The 13,379-nt window shown below is 47.3% G+C and overlaps 1 long non-coding RNA gene across 2 annotated transcripts; it reads right to left on the bottom strand.

Moving 5' to 3' along the window:
- Window positions 1-2,828: 2,828 nt before the first annotated feature.
- LOC115659702 lies at window positions 2,829-8,273 on the bottom strand. 2 transcript variants are annotated; one of them, XR_004002632.1, is made up of 3 exons: window positions 8,075-8,273; window positions 6,164-6,328; window positions 2,829-3,956 (listed from the first exon to the last, which is right to left on the bottom strand). It is a non-coding gene; the product is annotated as an uncharacterized LOC115659702 (long non-coding RNA). The 2 variants fall into 2 exon arrangements; XR_004002633.1 differs by having other exon boundaries at window positions 6,164-6,324.
- Window positions 8,274-13,379: the final 5,106 nt, after the last annotated feature.

Below are 13,379 nucleotides of genomic sequence, written 5' to 3'. Positions count from 1 at the left end.
AACCCCTGCAGCTGGCCCGTGTCAGTTGACTTGGGCTCATGAGGCTTGGGCTGCAGGGATCTGAAATATTGGGTAGATATTTCAGCTCAGACTGGAGCCTGGACTCTGGGACCCTTCCACCTTGTGGAGGGCCAGAGCTTAGGCTCCACTCTGAGCTCAAACATATACACTGCAATTTTACAATCCCTTAGCCTGAGTCAGCTCACATGGGCCAGCCATGGACATTTAATTGCAGTGTAGACATAACTTAAGTGACCTAAAACCAACCCAAGATGCCTTTACTGAGAGGTGTTTTCTGATTAGCCTCTCCACTGACTAACAAAGAAACAAAAACCCACTGTGTAAGAATTATTATACATGAGCAGCTCTCCTCCGCACAACTTTGTAATGGAGTGATTTTGACAGCAAGTTACATTTTACAGGACCCTATAGCTCAGGTAACAAGGAATTATGCTGCAGATGCTCTGATGAGGCATCACTATCTAGCCTTCAGTCTTGTGCCAATGGTAAAGAAAAATAGGAAGAGTTGCTTTCTGACACTGAAGGAGGAACTTATCCTGGAAACTCCTCTTTTTCAGTCGATTTCTGCCTGGAATCTTCCGCCATCTCTTACCACCTGACAGCTTGCTATAGGCTAAAGAAACACTACACATTACCTCACCCTTTCCTTTTGTAGGTTTTTTTGTTTTTTGTTTTGTTTTGTTTTTTGTAAACGCCTTCTAAAGGCTTGTCTACACTGGCAAGTTTTGTCAATGAAACTGTCAACAAGGAAAAATCAACAAAAGCAAAGTTGCCAAAGCGTGTCTACATTTTCTCCATCGACAGATCGTGTCCACATTCGGGGCACCATTGTCAACAGCGAGAGCAATGGACTGTAGGTATGAATCCCACAGTGCCTGGCAACACCATTCATCACTAGGTGTTGTGGGAATGCGGAAAAGGAGCGCAGCGCATCCTGGATGTGCAAAATGTACCTGTGATTTTCCCCTCTGGTGTGGTCTGGACCAGTGATCTGTTTGGTCACTCCAATCCTTGAGCCTGCCTTACCCTGCTCTGCTGTGAGAGCCCCCACTCCTGGGCTGTTCATGCACGGTCTCTGGCAGGTAAGCTGCTCCCAGCAACCTGCAAGCAAATGACACTAGCCAATATCTCTGGTCCCAGAAACAACCCTGGGAACCTCCGTCTTGCAGTGTCCAGTTATGCCCAAAGGACACTGCAAGCTTATATACATTAGTCAATTTAACAAAGAAATTGATATGTACCAGGCTTGCTATCCCAAGGGGAGCCTCTGACACTTCAAACCAAACGTACTGCTTCAGGTAGAATAAACAAACAGATTTATTAGCTATAAAGACAGACCTTAAGTGATTATAAATCAAAGCATAACAAGTCAGATTTGGTCAAATGAAATAAAAACAAAACACATTCTAAGCTGATCTTAACACTTTCAATGTCCTTAAAAACCTAGATGCTTCTCACCACAGGCTGACTGGTTACTTTTCAGTCAGGCTCTCCCCTTTGATCAGCGTTTCAGTCGCCTGGTGCTGGCGGTGTCTGTAGATGTTGGTGGAAGAGAGAACCTGGCAAAATGACTGCCCAAAGGAAGGGAGTGACTAACTCGAGGGTCTAACAGATTCTTTTGTTCCTGCCTAAGCTAGTGTCCACTGTTCTTGTGAGGCTGGGCTGGGTTTGTCCCATCCATACCCTGACGAGGTGCGAACTGCCTCTCCCTTCTTGGAGACTTTTGCATGGGGTTGCTTTAAGCATGAGGATACATTTTCAGCCTCATAACAAGATACATGAAATTATAACCTATAACCTTACTATAACATTACTGTAACATCACTATAACAACCATGCTCAGTGCATTCTGAGCCTTCTGAAGACACCCAACATGACAAACTTTGCATTGGATACCAGACAACCATTTAATAAAGATGAACATAGGGGTGTAGGGTATTCCCCCGAGGTACAGAGCGTCACAGTACCATCATGCACCGCTTTGTGTCCCAGCCTTTCAATGGTTTCTGGATTCCTTTCGCACCATTTTTCCAACTGTCAGTCTTTTACAGTGCGTGCCAACATCTGCAATGAGAGATAGGAGAGAAGCTCAGGATCCAACCTATGTGCTGTTAGCTGTCATGAGGATATTGTGCATGGCAGCACAGTTACTCACAGAGTTACTCACAAAGTTACTGACAGAGGATGAATTACAGGCACCCAAGTGTGATATGAACAGCAGTGCTTTGTGTATTCACAGAGCAGCTGTATATGGTAAATGGTCATTTTTGGGCAAGGGAAACAAGCACTGATTGGTGGGATTGCATTGTCATGCAGATGTGGGATGAAGACCAGTAGGTACAGAACTTTAGGATGCATAAAGCAACCTTACTGGCACTATGTGCTGAATTGTCCCCTGACCTACAGCGCAAGGACACCAGATTGAGAGCTGTCATTTCGGTAGAGAAGTGTGTTGCAATTGCTGTGTGGAAGCTGATGAACCTAGACTGCTACTGATCAGTTGCAAATCAGTTTGGAATGAGGAAGTCCACTGTTGGGGCTGTCTCACTCCAAGTGTGCAGGGCAATAAATCGCATCCTGCTGCGGAGGACTATGACTCTAGGAAATGTGCATGAAATAGTGGATGGCTTCGCAGAGATGGGTTTCCCTAACTGCGGTGGAGTGATTGATGGCACACACATTGCAATTTTAGTGCCAGAGCACCTTGCCTCTGAATACATCAATAGGAAGGGATACTTTCCCGTGGTGTTGCAGGCGCTTGTGGATCATCGAGGGCGTTCCATGGACGTCAATGCAGGCTGGTCTGGAAAGATGCATGACGCATGCATCTTCAGGAACAGTGGCCTGTACAGAAAGCTGCAGGTGGGGACTTTCTTTTCAGACCACAAAATCACAGTGGGGGATGTGGAAATGCCTATGGTAATCCTGAGAGACACGGCTTACCCCTTATAGCCCTGGCTCATGAAACCTTACACAGGGCACCTGGACACCAGCAAGGAGCGATTTAACAACAGGCTGAGCAGGTGCCACATGGTAGTCAAATGTGCCTTTGGCTGTTTGAAAGGTCACTGGAGGTGTCTCAATGTCAGGCTAGACCTTACCGAGGATAATATTCCCGTGGTCATAGCCACGTGCTGCACTTTGCATAATCTGTTTGAATCTAAGGGTGAAATGTTTTCTCAGGTGTGGAGCACTGAGGCAGAGCGCTTGGCTGCACAATTTGAACAGCCAGATACTAGGGCTGTCAAAGGAGCCCAGAGGGCTGCTATTAACATCAGAGAGGCTTTAAGGAACCACTTTGACAATGAGGGGCAGTAACACATGTCTGCTTTGGAGTTGCTTCCCTGGTGCATCCATGCATAATTTGGGGGCCCAAGATTCATGCAACAAAATGCTTTAGAAGCCTGTTCCCAAGAGAGTGAATTGATTGCTGAACACTTTTGTAGAACACAGAATAAAACTACTGTACCATTAAATACCCTAGCCTTTATTTATTGTTACAAAGGGTAAAATCTCTGTGTGTAGTTCCAGCTATCATTGTGCAAACTGTGAGAGGGGATGGAGTGAAGGGGAAACTCAGGAGTGCTGTGAAGTAAAAAGGAATGTGTGGGCATAGAGCGGCTGGGGTTGGCAAAGAATTGTGCATGTTCATGTGCTTCAGTGGAGGTCTGCTCAGTCTGCAGCTATATCAAAGACTTGAGCATCTCTGCCTGATCCTCCATAGTTTATCATCCGCTCTGTTGCTTGCCTAGCAAATGCAGCATTATCTTTTCTGTCCAGTCTTTCGGCTTCCCAGCACTCTTTGCGTTCCCTAGTCTGTCTCTCTTCGCGCTGCAGCACCTCCTGGAACATGTCTTTTTTGCTGCACCAAGGGTTCTTCCTTATCTGCCAAAGCCGGTCGGTAGAGGTGCATGGTGTGTTCCTCAAGGTCTGTGCTAAACAGAAGAGGGACTGTTACATTCCAGGAAACGATTGAAACATTTCAGTAACAAAGGCCTTTTGCTAGTAGAAATCACTTTCTCTCTGAGGGTACGTCTACACTACAGGATTATTCCGATTTTACATAAACCGGTTTTGTAAAACAGATTGTATAAATTCTATGGTGTGCATCCATGTACCGAGGTTAGCGTCGATTTCTGGAGCGTTGCACTGTGGATAGATATCCCGTAGCTATCCCATAGTTCCCGCAGTCACCCCCACCCATTGGAATTCTGGGTTGAAATCCCAGTGCATGATGGTGCAAAAACAGTGTCACGGGTGATTCTGGGTAAATGTTGTCACTCATTCCTTCCTCCATGAAAGCAATGGCAGACAATCTAGGGGGTGCCCCTGCAACAACCCCACCTATTGCTTCCCTCCTCCCCCAACCCTTCTGGGCTACCATTGCAGGGTCCCCCCATTTATGTGATGAAGTAATAAAGAATGCAGGAATAAGAAACGCTGACTCTTTAGTGAGATAAAATGAGGGGGAGGCAGTCTCCAGCTGCTATGATAGTCCAGGCAGGACATTCAAGGGTGTCGGGGAGAGGACCCCAGCATCCCGCTGCTAGATAGTCCAGGCAGTACAGAATCTTTTCTTTAGACATGAAAGGGGAGCTGATGGAGTTCCTATGATGAGCACGGTTACCAGCCGTTCTGTACCATCTGCCGGGAATAACCAGGAGTCATTCCTATTTTTACCCAGGTGCCCCCGGCCGACCTCACCTGAGGCCAGCCAGGAGCACTCATAGGCTGATGATGAGGACGGCTACCAGTCCTACTTCACTGTATCATCTGCCATCAGGGAAGAGAGGGGAGAGCATGCTACTGCTCAGTGCCCCAGCACCATCTCTACCAGCAGCATGCAGTAGACATACGGTGACATTGAAAAAAGTCAAGAAACAATTTTTTCCCTTTTCTTTCACGGGGTGGGGAGGGGAAGTAAATTGACGAGATATACCCTGAACCACCCCGGACAATGTGTTTGACCCTACAGGCATTGGGAGTTCAGCCAAGAATGCAAATGCGTTTCGGAAACTGTGGGATAGCTGGAGTCCTCAGTCCCCCCTCCCTTCCTCCATGAGCGTCCATTTGATTCTTTGGCTTTCCATTACGCTTGTCATGCAGCACTGTGCTTTGGACTCTGAATCATAGCCTGGAGATTTTTTTCAAATGCTTTGGCATTTTGTCTTCTGTAATGGAGCTCTGATAGAAGAGATTTGTCTCCCCATACAGCGATCAGATCCAGTATCTCCCATACGGCCCATGCTGGAGCTCTTTTTGGATTTGGGATTGCATCACCACCCGTGCTGATCAGAGCTCCATGCTGGGCAAACAGGAAATGCAATTCAAAAGTTCGCGGGGCTTTTCCTGTCTACCTGGCCAGTGCATCCGAGTTCAGATTGCTTTCCAGAGTGGTCACAGTGGTGCACTGTGGGATACCCCCGGATGCCAATACTGTTGATTTGCGGCCTCACTAATCCTAATCCAATATGGTAATACCAATTTCAGCGCTACTCCTCTCATCGGGGAGAAGTACAGAAACCGGTTTAAAGAGACCTTTATATTGATATAAAGGGCCTTGTTGTGTGGACAGGTGCAGCGTTAAATTGGTTTAACGCTGCTAAAATTGGTATAAAAGCGTAGTGTAGACCAGGCCTGAGACTCTAGGTAGGCACACAGCTCCGCGAGCACCTCAGTCATGGTGAGTGTCGGGACTGGGGGGAAAGCAGTTGTGTGTACGGACAAAACTGTCATGGCTTGCAGGGAACTCATTCCAAAATTATCATGCACTTTTTAACAGGCAGCCAAACTACTGGCTGACATCTTGCTGCTACGGCATGCTTGCGGCTTTCACCCCGGTCTATCTGCAGCTCAGCTATGTGCTTCTTTGGTCCCAGCTCCACTGACTGCTAAATGGCATGGTGCAGTTTCCTACAATGGGGGAATTAACAAGGCTGCAATCCCTTGGAATCTGTGACAGAAGATTAACAAGTACCTCTTCAAAACTTTCCAGAGCCTCCCTCTGGAGGATTCCCTGTAGGTCTTGATGTCCATCGACACCCTGCTTGCCATGCAGATTAGTTACACAGGGCAATGTCAGCTCACAGAAAACAACCTGCCTCCCACTTTTTGATTCCCTACACAAGCCACAGCAACTTACCCAGCATCTCATCTGCTTCCTGCTCCTGTTGAGCACTTCTGGAGTGGAGAAAAGTTCCTGTCTGCCTGCCCCACCAGGCGACCCTGCTGAGAGCTCCACATTCTCTTCTAGCTCAACTTCTTCATCCAGAATTTCAGCCTCCAGGTGACCCCCTCTTTCTGCTGCCTCCAAAGTATCCAGGAGTATTGGTGGTGGAGGTGGGCAGCAGTTTCCCCAGGAATTGAAATTAGGGAGGGTGTTTGAATTTACAGGGGGGGTGTCAGGAGTGATGAGATATAAAAGAGATATGAATAAAGTAAATGTTTTGTTAGGATAATGTAAATTTAACATAAGGATAATGCAAGTTACACCAAAATACATAACAGGTCTAGATTTGTATAATATATATAATTTTTTTTTAAAAATGAATTTAATTTAAATTGACTTTTGAAAAGTAAGCCATCATGGGATAAGCGGGAAGTCCTCTCATGGATCAGTAACTGGTTAAAAGATGGGAAACAAAGGGTAGGAATAAATTATCAGTTTTCAGAATGGAGAGAGATAAATAGTGGTATCCCTGAGGGGTCGGTACTGGGACCATTACTGTTCAACATACTCATAAATGATCTGGAAAAATGGGTAAACAGGTGGCAAAATTTTCAGATGATACAAAACTATTCAAGATAGTTAAGTCCCAGGCAGACTGCGAAGTGTTACAAAGGGATCTCACAAAACTGGGTGACTGGGCAACAAAATGGCAGATGAAGTTCAATGTTGATAAATGCAAAGCAATGCACATTGGAAAACAATCTCAACTATACATACAAAATGAAGGAGTCTGAATTAGCTGTTAAGACTCAAGAAAGCGATCTTGGAGTCATTGTGGATAGTTCTCTGAAAACATCCACTCAATGTGCAGCGGCAGTCAAAAAAGCCAAAAGAATGTTGGGAATCATTAAGAAAGAGATAGATAATAAGACAGAAAATATCATATTGCCTCTATATAAATTCATGGTATGTGTACACCTTGAATGCAGGTGTACACCTTGGGTGCAGATCTGGTCACCCTATCCCAAAAGAAATATATTGGAAATGGAAAAGGTACAGAGATGGGCAACTAAAATTATTAGGGGTATGAAACAGGAGGAGAAATTAAAATGATTGGGAATTTTCAGCTTAGAAAAGAGACCACTAAGGGGGATACGATAGAGGTCTATAAAATCTTGACTGGTGTAAAGAAAATGAATAAGGAAATGTTATTTAATCCTTCACATAGAACTAGCAGTCACCCAATTACATTAATAGGCAGCAGGTTTTTAAAAAACAAAAGGAAGTACTTCTTCACACAACATAAAGTCAACCCGTGGAACTCCTTGCCAGGGGATGCTGTGAAGACCAAAACTATAACAGGATTTAAAAAAAGAACTAGATAAATTCCTGGAGAATAAGTCCATCAGTGGCTATTAGCCAGGATGGGGAGAGATGCAATGCCATGCTCTGAGTGTCCCTAGCCTATTTGCCAGAAGCTGGGAATAGGCAACAAGGGATGGTCACTTGATGGTTACCTGTTCTATTCATTCCTTCTGGGGCACCTGGCCTTGACCACTGTTGGAAGATAGGATACTGGGCTATATGCACCATTGGTCTGACCCAGTATGACCATTCTTATGTAAAAATTAATTATAATAATAAAAATGTTTAGTACAGAAACTCCCCAACTAACTGACTTCTCAAGATAGCAACAATGTGAGATAACAACCCTGGCAAATAATGCATTTTAAAAATCTTGGCCTACTAGGAAACATATTTATATAAGTTTCCATTCCCAGTCACAAATCTAGCATTCTGGAGCAAAGTCACTAAAATATAGTCCAACAAATAAATGTTTATTTAACGTTCCCCTCACTTTTCCCTTCACCGCACCACACTCACTGGTGTTGTCCTTGGTCAATGGAGACTCAGAGTTCAGAGGTTCTTTCACATGGGTTCACCTCCCAGGTTGGGGGCAAGAAGGCACCTTGCTCTTTCCTCTAGCTGCTCAATGTTTGCTCTGGCCATGCCTGTTCATTGTGCCACCGTTCATTCCACCACTCTGTTGCCAATGGCCCTGAGCAGTCACCTTCTGCTGCCACCTGCCACTGTTACCTCTGCAAGTTGGTCTCTTGAGGTTCCACTCAGCTCTCAGTGATTTCAGCTGAGCTCTCAGTGGGGGAACTTTGCTGCTAGTGCAGGCTGGGGTGTCTCTTCCACAGAAACACTGTCCCCATAGCAGGACTAAGCACTTAGATCTGATTATCAGTGATTTCAGCTGCAGTGGTCCCTTAACAGAACAAAAGACTATCTATAGAGCCTAATCAGCTCTGTCTTTAAACAGTGGAGAGGGGCAAATCCCTACCCTCTCTCTTGATGCCCTCAATCAGCACAGGCTAAGTACAGTTCTACTGACCTTTACTCATACAATAAGAACATTTCATTTCCCACCCCCCACATTCAAGTGATTTGTAACCCAACCCCAGCCAAAATCTGTCACTTGAGCAACACAGCTCAGTTTGCTGGATACCTAGGTAGACTAGATGTGAATGTAAATACAATCTGGTCCTGAAACCTTTTCCCCCAGCTCATCACTAGCTGTCAGGGAGAGCCCATTTAGACTTTGCTTAGAAATCATCATTTGAAATTATTAGGTTGGCCAACATCACTGAAATGAATGCACTGACATTGTCATAAAACACAGTTGTATAATGAAGCTAGTCTATGTTCATACTTTTGAAATCTATTATACTTTTTCAGATATATGTATTTTATCATACACTGTATATGCTTTTAAAGTGTGTATTAAAGTTTCAGTTTCAATTCAAATTTCTAAACAGTCACTAAATTGGCATGTTTCAGAGTAGCAGCCGTGTTAGTCTGTATCCGCAAAAAGAACAGGCGTACTTGTGACACCTTCGAGACTGACACATTTATTTGAGCATAAGCTTTCTTGGGCTACAGCCCACTTCATCGGATGCATAGAATGGAACATATAGTGAGGAGATATATATACATACAGAGAACATGAAAAGATGGGAGTTGCCCAACCAACTGTAAGAGGCTTATTAATTAAGATGAGCTACTGTCTGCAGGAGAAAAAGAACTTTTGTAGTGATAATCAAGATGACCTATTTAAGACAGTTTGACAAGAAAGTGTGAGGATACTTAACATGGGCAAATAGAGTCAATGTGTGTAATGGCTCAGCCATTCCCAGTCTCTATTTAAGCCTAAATTGATTGTATCTGGTTTGCATATTAATTCAAGTTCAGCAGTTTCTCATTGGAGCCTGTTTTTGAAGCTTTTCTGTTGCAAAATTGCCATGTTTAAATCTGTTACTGAATGGCCAGAGAGGTTGAAGTGTTCTCCTACTGGTGTTTGAATGTTATAATTCTTGACGTCTGATTTGTGTCCATTTATTCTTTTGCATAGAGACTGCCTGGTTTGGCCAATGTACATGTCAGAGGGGCATTGCTGGCACATGATGGCATATATCCCACTGGTAGATGTGCAAGTGAATGAGCCCCTGATGGCATGGCCGATGTGATTAGGTCCTATTATGGTGTCACTTGACTAGATATGTGGACAGAGTTGGCATCGGGCTTTGTTGCAAGGATAGGATCCTGGGTTAGTGTTCTTGTTCTGTGGTGTGTGGTTGCTGGCCAGTATTTGCTTCAGGTTGGGCGGGGGGGGCTGTCTGTAAGTGAGGACAGGTCTGCTCCATGATCTGGTTGTGTGAGGGATCATCTTTCAGGATAGGTTGTAGATCTTTGATGCGCTGGAGAGGTTTTAGTTGGGGGCTGAAGATAACGGCTAGTGGTGTTCTATTATTTTCTATGTTGGGCCTGTCTTTTAGTGGGTGACTTCTGGGTACTCTCCTGGATTTGTCAATCCGTTTTTTTTCACTTCAGCAGGTGGGTATTGTAGTTTTAAGAATGTTTGATAGAGATCTTGTAGATGTTTGTCTTTGTCTGAGGGATTGCAGCAAATGCGGTTGTATCTTTGAGCTTGGCTGAAGACAATGGATTGTGTAATGTGTCCTGGATGGAAGCTGGAGGCATGTAGGCAAGTATAGCCATCAGTAGATTTCCGGTATAGGGTACTGTTTATGTGACCATTGCTTATTAGCACAGTAGTTTCAAGGAAATGGACCGCTTGTGTGGATTGGTCTAGGCTGAGGTTGATGGTGGGATGGAATTTGTTGAAATCATGGTGGAATTCCTCAAGGGTTTCTTTTCCATGGGCTCAGATGATGAAGATGTCATCAGTGTAGAGTAGGAGCATTAGGGGATGAGAACTAAGGAAGTGTTGTTCTAAGTCAGCCATAAAAATTTTGGCATACTATGGGCTATGCAGGTACCCATAGCAGTGCAGCTGACTTGAAGGTATATATTGTCCCCAAATGTGAAATAGTTGTGGGTGAGGACAAAGACACAAAGTTCACCAGGTTTGGCATGTAACTAGTTCTCAAAACTGGCGGGGGGGAAGAGTGTTGGGGAAAGCAGGGGGGGTGTAGGGAAATCACTGGAGGTGGGGTCACCACCAAGGATAGCATTCAGCTCCTTATAGAAGCGGCAGGTCTTATGTGCACTGCTGAGGCAATGGTTTTCATCCTGCGCCTTATAGTATGCCCACCTCAGCTCTTTTATCTTCGCTCTGCACTGCTGTGTGTCCCAATCATAGCCCTTTTCACACAAGCCTTGAGAAATTTGCCCATATGTGTCCTGATTCCTATGGGTCACTTGCAGCTGCGACTGAACAGACTCCTCTCCCCATATACTGATCAGATCCAACAATTCAGCAGTGGTCCAAGTGGCAGCACGTTTGGTGCGATAGCCAGCTGTGCTCACCTGGGAAGCCACCTGGAAAGCTCATCTGGGAAGTCAGCAAGCAGGAAATGAGATGTAAAATTCCCGGGGCTTGCAAAGGGGAGGGGCAGGTCGGCTGCAGGGCAGCGAAGTTCAAACCACTGACTACAGCAGCAGCATGGGAATTGTGGGACACTTTCTGGAGGCCAATAAAATAATAATAATAATAAAAAAGCTGTAGTATCTATACTGGCTGTTTGTCAACAATAAAGAGAGGGGAAAAGACAAAAAAGTCTCTCGCAGAGGTGGAAGTTTTTTGTCACCAAAACTGGGCATTTTTTCCTAAAAAAGTCACATAGCAGTGTGTACAGTCTCTCTGTTTTGTCGCCAAAAGGCAGTTTTTGGTGACAAAACTTGCCAGTTTAGACAAGCCCTAAGACTTTGTAGCCTCACTACCTTCTCTCTAATAATAATCTTGCTTACCAAAAGAAATGCAAACTGAATCATATCCTTTCTTCCCTTGTCTGTTCCTCTCTGAATGCTAAGAAATGTATGCAAACCTGGGAAAAGAAAATAATTCGAGAATATCCTTTCAACTGCTATTTCCTAGTGAGCTAAAACAGAGACAAGTCAGACAACAGGGGAACATGTGACATGTAAAAGAAAAGAAAACAATTATGTGAACACAATTGCATCATTACCAATTTTGAGATATAATTTTCAGTTGAGGGCCTGGTCTTATTTTTCTGAACTGGGTTGCCTCTCTAACCAATATATATCTATATATATATACACATAGATATATAGATATATGCATGATAGCTTCTCTTACATTGTTCTGCAATGGTGTATAGATGTTTGTGATCTCTCATTGCCCTCTAGTGATTGCACTTCATATCACAGCTACTCAGCTCATTTAAAGGCACCATGAAGGTGGGGCTCCGTCCCAACTTCCCACAAATGAGCTGTAGGTTTATACCTATAATCAGGGCCGGTACAACCATTTAGGCGAACTAGGCGGTTGTCTAGGGCGCCAAGATTTGAGGGCGCCAAGAAGCGGCGCCCTCAAAAAAATTTTTAAATGGTTGCAGCCGCTGCTGCTGGAGAGGCAGTCTGAGCTGCCCGCGGCAGCAGCTGCCTGCAGCAGGCAGCCCAGGGCGCCCCCGGGGTCAGCGTGCAGCCGCTGCAGCCCGGCAGCCCAGGACACCCCCGGGATCAGCGCGCCGCCCCGGCAGCCTGGGGCGCCCCCCGGGTCAGCGCGCCACCGCGCAGCAGCCTGGGGCACCCCCGGAGTCAGGATGCAGCCGCGGCAGCCGGGGCGCCCCCGGGGTCAGGGTGGCAGCCCAGGGCGCCCCCGGGATCAGTGCGCCTCCACGACAGCCCAGCAGCGCAGGGCGCCCCCGGGGTCAGCACGCCGCTGCGTGGCAGCCCGGGGCACCCCCGGGGTCAGGACGCAGCTGCGGCAACCCGGGGCGCCCCCAGGGTCAGGGTGGCAGCCCCGCAGGCCAGGGTGCCCCGGGGTCAGCGCGCTGCTGTGCGGCAGCCCAGGGCACCCCCGGGATCAGGATGCAGCCGCGGCAGGCCAGGGCGCCTCCAGGGTCAGGGTGGCAGCCTGGAAGCCCAGGGCGCCCCCGGGGTCAGGACGCAGCCGCGGCAGCCCAGGGCGCCCCCGGGGTCAGGGTGGCAGCCCGGAAGCCCAGGGCGCCCCCGAGGTCAGGGAGCCACTGGCAGCCCAGCAGCCCAGGGCGCCCCCGGGGTCAGCGCGCCGCCGGGGCAGCACAGAGGTTTGAGCTGACGGCAGCTGCGCTGACCCAGGGGAATCCCTGAGCTGCAGGCGGAAGCTCAGAATCCCTCTCCCTCCCAGAGCAGGGGCTCCAGCCTATGCAATTTTTCTCATTGCCTGGCGGGGGCGCCGGCGGCTGGGCAGAGCTGCGCAGCTCAGCTTAGGGCACGTGGCAGGGGCCCTGTGACAGCGGTGCAACACCAGGGCTTCACTTCTGGAGGAAAGCCGCGGCTGCCCCCTGGCTCAGCCTCCACGTCAGCCCCAGCGAGGGGCACAGAGAAGAAAAAAGCCTCAGCAGTGGTCTGGTGGAGCGGAGGAAGAAAGAGGATCCTAGAGCTCATGCATTGGGCAAGGTAAGCAAGTGCCTCCCCATGGGTCAGCCTCAGGTGCCTGTGCTCCTGCCCTCTTGGTCCTTAGCTGGTCCCTGCTCCTGCTCCCCTTGTGCCTGGACAGCTGGAGAGAACAGCACCCCTGCAGAGCTGAGCTGCCCCAGTGCCCCCAGGCACCCCCCGACCCCATCCCCCCCACAGCCCTGACCCCCAGCTCCGAGCCCAGTCCCTCTGAGCTGGACACCCCCCTGACCCCATCCCCCCAAAAGCCCTGACCCCCAGCTCT

Source organism: Gopherus evgoodei, chromosome 11 (genome assembly GCF_007399415.2).
Source record: "Gopherus evgoodei ecotype Sinaloan lineage chromosome 11, rGopEvg1_v1.p, whole genome shotgun sequence".
In the NCBI taxonomy this organism is placed as follows: domain Eukaryota; kingdom Metazoa; phylum Chordata; order Testudines; family Testudinidae; genus Gopherus; species Gopherus evgoodei.
The sequence above is the reverse complement of the archived record's forward strand: the minus strand, read 5'-3'. Positions and strand labels throughout refer to the sequence as shown.